Source organism: Melospiza melodia, chromosome 1 (assembly GCF_035770615.1).
Source record: "Melospiza melodia melodia isolate bMelMel2 chromosome 1, bMelMel2.pri, whole genome shotgun sequence".
NCBI lineage: Eukaryota > Metazoa > Chordata > Aves > Passeriformes > Passerellidae > Melospiza > Melospiza melodia.
In genome coordinates this window covers 131,992,130-132,002,639 of record NC_086194.1, presented here as the reverse complement: position 1 = coordinate 132,002,639, position 10,510 = coordinate 131,992,130, and the positions used below count along the sequence as shown (strand labels likewise).

At 43.3% G+C, this 10,510-nt stretch overlaps 1 pseudogene; it reads right to left on the bottom strand.

The window, feature by feature from the left end:
- Positions 1-754: 754 nt before the first annotated feature.
- Positions 755-10,510, bottom strand: part of LOC134415002 (chloride channel protein A-like) — an 87,588-nt pseudogene continuing 77,832 nt past the window's right edge.

Below are 10,510 nucleotides of genomic sequence, written 5' to 3'. Positions count from 1 at the left end.
GTAAGTGGCTGTTAAAGCACAGGGCTGTGTTCTTCAGATAGTTTTGCTCCCAAAAAACATGCAGTCAATGTACTAGTTCTTCTAAAGAGAATGCTCAATGAGGGAAAACCGAAACACACAAGGTTCAAAAGGGCAACACAGTCAACTGCTACTGAAATTCAACATCCAAGTTACTTGCTGTTTGGTTTTGGTTCGTCTTGAAGAAAAATCATTTGAGATCATCACCTTTAATGAACAGAGCACTTGGGTTTCAGTTACAGGCACCTACTCCTCTGTCACCATAAAAGAGCCCCAGTGCCAGTGGCTCTGCTCTCCCTGAAGAAGCCTGCTGAATCCTGGCCAGTGCCAGGGTCCTGAGTGTTTGAATTTAGTGGCCTCACCCAGCCTCACTAGCAGGCACCCCCAACCTGCCTGCAGCCCAGTAGAACCATTTCACCAAGATGATGAGGGGTCTGGTGCATCTCTGTTATGAGGAGAGCTGTTCAGTCCAGAGAAGACCGAGAGGGAATCTCATTAATACATATAAGTATCTCAAAGGCAGATGCAAAGAGGGTGGTGCCAGACTCTTTTCGGTGGTGTGCAGAGACAGGATGAGGAACAATGGCCATAAACTGCAGCAGAGTGTTTGGGCATTGGAATAGCCTCCGCGAGGAAGTGGTCACAGTACCAGCCTGACGGAGTTCAAGAAGCTATTGGACAACCCTTTTAGGCACATTGTGTAACTCCTGGGGACGGTGCTGTGCAGGGACAGGGATTAGACTCGATGGTCCTTGTGGGCCCCTTCCAACTCAGCATATTCTGTGATTCTGTGAACTTCTTTACATTTAGGGCAGCAGAGCACTGGAACAGGCTGCCCAGGGAGGTCATGGAGTCTGCCTCTCTGGACACATCCAAAACCCACCTGGACGCCTTCCTGTGTCACCTGCTCTAGGGGACGCTGCCTTGGCAGGGGGGTTTCGCCCGGATGCTCTCCAGAGGCCCCTTCCAACCCTAACAATCCCAGGTTCTGTGAGCGGAGCTGGACACGGTGCCTCCCGCGGAACACGGCGGGGGCGGCGCGGCGCGGTGCACTGCGCCCCGGGAAGGCGGCACGGCGGCGGCCGGGCCCGGCCCCGGCGGCGGGGAGGGCGCTCCGCGGGCGGCCGCGCAGGGCCCGGGGCGGCAGCCGCGGCCGCCAAGGCGTTGGGCAGGGCGGCATCTTGCGGCCGCTGCCGGCGCTGCCGCTGCCGCCTCCGCCTGAGGGGCCCGCCCGGCGCCGCCGCGGGCGGCCGGCGGCAGCTCCGGGCCCGGCGGGGGCCGCGGCCGAGGCGCCGGGAGGCGGCGGGCGGGCGTCTGCCGGGAGCGGGGGGCGGGAGCAGGTGGCGCCTTTCCGCCCCGTCGGCGCGCTTCGCTCGGGGGTCTCCCGCCAGCGCCGGCTGCCATCGGGCTCCTCTGGGCCGTAATTCGGTACAAAGCGTAACCCTGTGCTGTCAATTAACAGCGGGAGCTGAGAGGTACGAGCGCGGCGCGCGTTCCAGCTGAGGTGCCTGTTCCCAGCTGCCGTGTGACCGGCGGCCTCAGCCTGGCTCCAGCCTGCCCGCCCAGACACAGAATCACACAGTCACAGAATGGATCAACTTGGAAGGGACCTGATCTGGTCCAAACTGCCTGCTCATGCAGGGTCTTCCTATAACACACGGCACAGAATTACATCCAGATGGTTCTGGAATATATCCAGTGAGGCAGACTCCACAGCCTCTCTGAGAAATCTGTTCCAGTGCTCGGTCACTGCACAGTAAAGAAGTTCTTCCTCACATTCAGCTGGAACTTCCTGTGCCTCAGTTTCTGCCCATTGCCTCTTGCCCTATTGCCTGGCACCACCAAGAAGAGCGTGGCTCCATCTGCTTGGCCTCCCTCTTTAAATACTTAAAGATATTGACAAAGGAATTCCCCCCACATACCCTTCTAGTGAGCGCCCCTGCAAGCACCAAATACTGCCATTGGCCTCCTAACAGATTGTCCTTCTGCTTCTAGTAAGCCGATCAAGTCTTACAGAGTAATGTGTATTTAGCAGGAAAATACAGCTATTTAGCAGCTGTGCAAGACGCCTCTGGGTCACCAGCCATGCAGTGACTTTGACAAGAAGCAAGGTGGGTGCATAACAGGTTTGCCGCACCAGGACAGGAGGCATGGGATATGCAGTGCCAGGCAGGAGGCAAGGGATATCTGCCACTGCAGAGAGGGACAGCTACAGAACCCATGCTAAGGATCAGAGCAGATGGGGGAGCTGAAATCCATGCTCTTAAGGAGAAACTGCACGTAACACTTGACAACACAAAATGGTCATGACCCAAGTTTGAAATCTCTTCTGAAGGAACAGCATCTCTACTAATCCAGTTCTCACTCTGAGCACACTAGGGCAGTGGTTCAAGGATGACTCGAAGGGAAGGCTGCCATTTCCTGACTCACCATCCCCATTTCCTGTAGCCTGGCCTTTCAAGTCCCCATCCCGTTACCAGCTCCTGAAGTGAACCCTCTTATCGTGTGAAGTGCGATGAAGTCACATCCCCCCCCAGACTGTGTCTATACATACTCTCCCTCCTCCATGTTTTTGTCTGGAAATTTGTTGCTCATACTGTTAATAAGAACATTTTTCTCACTAAGATCCAAGTAAAATTATTCATAAAATGAATCAGATTTGCCAGTAACTGCATGGACTATGAGACTTGATTAAAATATTTTGTACTTACTGATGCTGTAAAAAGCCTACTGGGCTTTATTCATAAAAAGTTGAAAAGTCACCTGTTAGGGCTCCTCCTGTCAAAAACAGAAGTAAAATGAAGACAGGTGTAAGTCACCTGGTAGTGCTCCTGTCAAAAAGAAAAGTAAAATGAAGACAGGTATTCAGTAAAGAAACCTCCCATTAACAGCAGCGCATTTGAGATAGGGATAATACTCCCCAAAATATTCCTCACTATCTCTGTGATACGGTGCAGTTTTATCTGCCTCCTCCAAAAAAACTACAGAAGAACAGACCTAAACAAGAACATACATTGAGAGATTTCACTGTGAGAGGTCACAATCTCATAGCCATAATCTCAACCAATTAGTTGTGTCTGTTTTGGTCTGTTCAGGCAAACCTAATTAAAAACTTCAAACAGCATTTTGTAAAATGCCAGGCCTAATCTTAGAATATATAAATCACGTGGGAAAACTGCACTTAGCCCCTGATCTGCTCCGTTTATTTCTGTAGAGACCTTTTATGCAGCTCTACTCAGCTTAATTCGTCCATAAAACTCTAATAAAAAAGGTGAGACATTCACTGGGGTACATCTCACCCCCAGCAAACTGTGAGCTTGCCTTGAGTAGCCTTAACAAGATGTATTCTGAGCCCAGTGAATGAGCAAGAAATGCAGCTCCTCTGACCATGCCTGCAGTGCCAGGCAATGGCAATTCAGGGGAGATAAAAAGTGACTCATTTTCTATTCAAATATCTTGGCTGTGAAGTAAAGCAAGAAAAAATTCCAGAATTTCTGTAAATAAATGTATTTTTATGTAAAGCAGTCAGTAGCAAAAGTGAAGAAATAATGTCCAACAGGAAACAAAAGAGGAAGGGGAAGTGGAAGAGGGAAGGGAGCAGAAATATGGAGAGAAAATAACGTGGAAAAATGCTGTTAATACAAACTGCATTGCAACTAATACACAACTATTAGGAAATAAATAAGTGCTGTATGAGAGAGGAAGAGCAAATGCTCAGAATACTGAAGAGAGAGCCACAAATGAACTATGAACTGATGGGATATCAAAGGCATCTGGCCTGCAGTATGCAAGAATAGTTTTAGCAGCCTGGTCCATGCACCTATCTTAGCAATATCCTAAATCCATGGCATAGGAAATTTTAGTGACCACCGATCCTACACAATAATTTGCACTCATAGGAAGGAAATGCAGACATAGGGACCAAAAGGGCACTGCAGATTGCCTTGATCTGGCCTCCCCCTATGCCAGTAGCTTGCTTTTCAGAGAAAGAGCCTTACCAAATGCAGATGGAGCCATAGATCTGCTTCCTCTTGAGGTGCTCTGTGAACTCTTCTCACTTGCAATGCTGCGGTCACCCAACTGGAGATCTCCCTAGTGGTGCTTGCAGCCTTATTTTCCATGCCACACACTGGATGGATCCCATTTTCAACATTTACTGTGGATCTTTTCTTTATTTTCTTTGGTCTTCCATCTCTGTTGCCACCAACATGCAAACAATTTAAGAAGAATTCTTTCTGGCTGAGGGAAGCAACATAAAAAAGCAGGGAATAATAGATACAAAATGAGCTTCTGTGCTGAGAAGGGTTCCATGTTGGGCAGACATAATAAAAGCAGCAAGCAAATGCAAAATCAATTAACCCATACCAAAAAAATTACCAGGAACTACATGGGAAACAAGTTGCAAAGGTACAAAGCTCAGTCTGTCCTAAGAAAGCCAGAAAGGCTGTTGACAAGTAAGTTTATCATTCAGTGTCCTGCCAACCTCCTATTACAGCATCCAGCAGCCATCTGCCCACCCAAGTCCTACTGTCAAAAGAGCTGTATGTTCTTGCTGACAAATGTAAAGAGTCGTGGAAAAATATGTCCAAACCCCAAAGCCTCACACACAGCACCTTACGGGTTTTAACTGTTATAAAACCACCCTGAGTAATTTCCAAAATCGCAGCCAGACCCTAATGAATAACTTTTCATAACAATGTTGTGGATGTTTCTGTTAACATGTTGAGTGTATAATTCTTAATTTCTTCATTTGAAGCTACTCTGTGCTAATAGACATTATGTTCCTTTCAGAAGACAGCAGACAACAATGTGGCTGTACTCAGGGGGCATCTTTGGGAAGGAGGAGGAAATTGTGCTTTTCCAAGAGCAGTTGAGCAACTTCTTGGGGAAAAAAATTCTGGAGTGAAGAACAAATCTTGACAGAGTGGTGAAACACACAAGGAGTAGGAGCCTTCAGCAGAAACAGAAAGGAGAGCTCTGAGAAACAGAGAAGACATCACAACCAAGGGCCCAAGTTGCTGTAAATTTCTCTCAGGATGCTGAGAGGGAATTGTGAAGACTTCCTGTCAGTGCAAGAATCCACTGAAAATTGTGAGAAAAAGACCAGAACATAAGAACACATTGCTTACTAGAGGGGAAGGTAGCAATGGGTTAAAAACCTTACATTTCCACTGTCTCCATGTTTCTTCCTTTCAAAATAATCAATGTTCTGGCTTATCTTCTAATGAAATAATGCTTTTGTTGGCAGAATATATGCTAAAACTTGAATGATGGAGAAGATTAGCATGATACCTGCACAAGTCAGTTTGTGGATGAAGAGACGTCTCCAGTACAGCAAAAACATTGACATACTGGAGGAAATCCAGCAGCAGGCCACCAGACTGGTCAGGGAGCTGGAGCACAGGCATGAGGAGATGCTTAGAGAGACAATTCAATTCAGCTTGGACAAGAGGAGGCTCAGAGAAGACCTGATTGCAGAAACTACCTGTCCTTAGGCTACAGATAAGACAGTCAGATTCTCCTGCATGTGTCCAATGATAGGCAATGGACTTGAGATGTAGCATGAGAAATGCAAATTAAGTATAAGAAAAATATTTTTACCATGAAGATGGTCAAATACTGGAATGGGGGATGTGGGTTTTCTGTCTTTGAGGGTGTAAAGGGCTTGAATAGCCTGAGTTATCTGATCTAGCTGGACCTCTTTGGAGCAGGGGAATGGAGTAGATGACCCCCAGAGGACCTTTCTAATATAAATTCTTCTGTGATTCTGGGAAACTCAGCTTTCTAGGTTCAAAGAGCTGATGTTTTCAGATATTCATCACCTTAAAGACAAGATGCAAGAAAGATCCTTGTCAGAGACACGACCTGCCCAGGCTGATTAAAAAATATCATGTCATTTTTGTGAACAATGTTTATATTCTATGCAGTGGTTCTCATATGAGAAAAGTGATACTTTTTATTTGTATATCCTGCAAAACACTTGTCTCTTGGGCCCTTGATTCTGTCTGTTATACCTCTGTGCCATGCTCTCAGCCCTTAACTTGCACCAACACTAATTTCTATCCTACTGCTTACCTTTGAAGGATTAAAAAGGTTTCTATAGGTAGTAGCCTGTATAATTGTAGGATAATCAAGCTCCAGATACACATCATTTGTTTACTCCTCTTTTTTTTTCTTCAAAGGAAATGTGTATCCTCATCCTTTGAGACAGTGCTTTGCCTGTCTCCTAAATTACGAATGATAGTTTAAAAAGGGTTGAGTTTTTTACCTGCATATATGCACATGTTTACATTTATACATACACACACATGCCAGAGATATCAACTCTTGTTTATTTATTTTTTACATCTCATGCTTTCACAGAAATCCATCCTTTGCTGTGTTGGACAAGCGTGTCTTAGGGAGACTTTCAGGATGCCTTCTCAATGAGAGAGAGAGAACTTAGACAGGGCTACAGTGCCTGCTCTGCAGGAGCAATCCTTACAGTCCTCCCTGCTGCATGGGTGGCTTTGCTCTGTATGCCAGGGACAGCCCTATCCCACTAGAAACACTTCTGTGTGGCAAAACTGCCAAAATGTGAGAGGATATGGGAGTGGAGTCGCACAGCTTGCCATGCCTTCTCCTGGTGCTAGCTCACTTTGCAAGAAAGAGACTAATACTGAGAAGAAAAGAAGTCACAAGTCTGAAGTTCTTTTAGCTCTGCCACAGACTCACTTTCCAGTCTTCAGTAGGCTGCTTCATATCCCACATCTCAGCTCCAGCATAGACAAGAGGGGCAATTATAGCAACATCACAGCAGAAGCTGTGGTACTACACATCTACAGGGGTCTTTGCAAATATAAACTGCACAAAAATATAAATTCTTTCTTTAACCCTTCAAAATAAAATATGGAGAAGCTGGTAATTCTTCCCCATTTCTCTGCTGTCAGAGAGTGGCAGAATGTTGAGTCTATGATCTATGGTCTCAGCTGAGCAAAATTCACCAGTTTAATGAGATACTGCAAGTTACTGAACCATTTCATTGCTTTGGCTCCTCAGAAGTGTCTAGGCATTGATTACAATCACGTAGTGTAAATAATTCTGGTTTGTAACTCCTCATGTGTTTGAACTCTGTTGCTGGCATTCCCATGCCATACCATGTTAGACATTCAGACAACTGTGCTGATCACATATTTCCTTTTGCTTTAATAGGCCTTTCAGGAATGAACAAGCATTCCCTTGTATACTGCTATGGTTCCCATCACTTGATGGTCACACTTAATTAAGCACTATTTTAGTAGAGAGCTGGTTACACTTCATTTCATTAAGTGATTTCATGATCACCAGTGGCACACTGACAGCTCTGTTAGCTGAAGCTGTGTGAAAAGGGGCAGCAGAGACAACAGTAACATTTTGCAGCACTTCCTCATCAGTGATTTTCCAGGCTCTACCCTTGCATAGTGCAGCTACATTTCCATTAGCATTTAGATTTTTGGCTCAAGGCTATCTGAGCCTCGAGGTATGATAGACCATATCAAATTACCAGTACCTTTAGCAATGCTAGTCCCTGAATGCTTTAAGTCATCATTTTTATATAAAGTAGATACAAAGAATTTCTTCATCTGTTTTCCCTCCCTTAGGTTTTTCTGTTCATAGTCAGCAAATAAATGTGATTAAAGGACGAAATCCCATTTAAAAAATGTGAGAAGGAATCAGTTGTGAAACAATGTCAAAGGGTTCTCCAGTGTGATACACCAGGCTGTTTAAAAACACTGGGCAATTAACTCTAAAGTATGCAAGTATCACATGACAGGAAAAACACAATGTTACAAATGGACATTGCAGGATACCTGTAAAGCCATACATTAAAGCTCCATGCTAGAAAAACCTTCTCACAACAGTTTATGTTCACTCATAGGGATATGTAATGCATAGATAATGTAGTGTTTCTAATGTGCAGGCAATTTTCCTAATTGAATTGGGAATTTTGCACAACTGTACTTCAATCCTAGATCTAAAGTTCAGTCTGCCTGTGCTTTAAGATACATTTCAGTTTAAGAGAGAAAGAATTGTTAGGAAAACATCATCGACAGTGAGATGAAACATATAGATAAGTAGTAAAAGCCAAAAATAATGCCAAAGACTTGAAGTTTGTTGTGAAGCCCTTTGTCACTGAAGTTTGGGTTAAAAAATTGTGAAAATTGATAAACTGTATCTTATATAAAATAGCATCTTTGCTGTATCTAGCTTTTAGTTCAAAATGCATGAAGAAATAGCAGAAATTTACGATACACTAAAGCAGACAAAAAGAAAAAAGTATCTTGTGCCCAAGAGTCAAATGATATGATTACGTGTTACAGTGATTCCTCAAATACCTGTTCTATAGAAAGATCATGAAAAGGACATATTAATGAAAAAAACCCTACTATTTTCATCTCTTTTCACTTTCCTGTATGTATTTCACTTTCCTATATGTAATATTATGTGATGAGTTTGTCACTGGAGTCCAGAATATAAAGGAGTGACTTCTTTCAGTCCTGGGAGGAATTCTCTTTTGTGTATCTTCATAGACATGTATACATTACATAAAAACAAAACTAAACCCAAAACAAACCAACCAATCAAAGAAACCCTCATCTAGCAATGAAACTAGATAGATAATGTATGGAAAAATGCAGCATGCCATGCCCCACCCAACACAGTTATGAGAAGTTATGTAAATTGATGTAAATTGTGTGAACTTTTGCTTAGAAATTACACTTGTACTAAAAGGGCGGGAAAATGCAACCCTACTATGATTTTTACAACTGCTCAGCCCAAAATATTCTTAAAAATAGTTTATATTCCTAAAACTTCTTTTGCACATATACTCTTCACAGTACCTGTGGTGGATTCACATTCACAAATTTAAAGGCAGAGTAAACAATATGCCAGGCATTTCAATGTCTAGTTCAAAGTTGTGTAACAAGTTACTGTTATCCTGGCTATCTCAAGCTCTCAGACTCAGCAAATTACAACCCAACTACAATTTGTACTGAGTCATTTAGCCACAGACATGGTAAGCAAAAAAAATTACATTACTCAGGTCTTAGAAAGGTGATACTCTGTGTACTCAATAAATCAAGGAAAAGGAAATCAGCAATGGGCTTTGAACCAAAAATGCAAATTCATGGCAAGGTTACTCAGATTTCAGAATTCCAGAGTCACACGGAATAGCTTCAGTTGGAAGGTACCCTCAATGTTCATCGAGTCCAACCTTGCACAGGTCACACCATGTTCCCAAGAGTAGATCTGGTTATCAAGAGAAGAGATTCTCACTGCCTTAAGAGGAAATCACCAGGGATTTCTAGATAATTCTGCTATCATGCAAACCCTAATTCCTTCAGGAAGAATTTGGCATTTTCCAGGCAGGTGAGGCATGGCTCAGTATTGACAATGACCCAGCTAGTGTACCAATGAGCAAAAGATTATGAACTATAACAGGATTTAAATAAACATCCATGTCCATATTTCTTAGACGGATGATTTGCAGAGTATTTCTTTTCCTGCATATGACATATTTTAAATGACCATTTAAAGAGCCTATCTCGTGTGACTTTGAGCATTTCTGGGCTGCCATAATATGCATTGACTGGACTCCATGGTGTGCTTTCTCTATGGTGCTACAGAAACAAATTATTAATATTAAAGACAAATTCCTAAAGGGAAAAGTAGAGAACATCCAACAAATCTTTGACTTATAGGAAAGTCAGAGCTGCATGATTCAAATACCAGAAATTCCCTTTCAGGAATTTTGGCAAGTTTTTATAACCAATAAATTATTACTAGTTTTCCTTGGTATTCATTATAACATAATAGTGGTGGATTCCTTCATACATGTTTGGTTTTATTGTCCAAAAATGTAGGAATCTCTCTGGTATTTAACAGAACAAATTTAAACATCAAAATCATTGGAGGAAATCTAAAACATTTTCATTTTTAATAGGCAAATACTTAGAGATTGAAGATTTAGTCTTCACTGAAGAGCTTTGCCAACATAGCTGCTGCTGATAGTTATGATATTTTCCGAGACATAGACACAGCATGACAAAAGCATTCTTGACGTCCATCTTTCACATCTTATTTTACATGTCTTCCACAAGCATGTGAATTCTCATGTTGTCTCCCAAGCATTTAAATTAGTGAATTTTGCAGTCACCAAGCAGCTGAAGGGACACAGCTCTGGGGCTACAATCTCTCATGTCAAGAGACTACACCTTTTAAGCATGTCTTCTCTGGAAGGAATCAAGTGGAAAAGCTGTGATTATGTTTTCCTGAAGAAGAACATGGGCTTCGAAACAAGTGACAAAGCCTAGGAAGGCATGCGTGGCCTTGAATCCAGAGGCTGCTCACTGGAATCAGGGCTCTGTGGTGCCAGCCTGAGCCTCTCCTCCAGCAGGAAAGGCATCAAGTCTTCCTGCTGATCACTCCAAACACTTGGTTCCGCAGGTTCTACAGGATTCAATAAGAATAT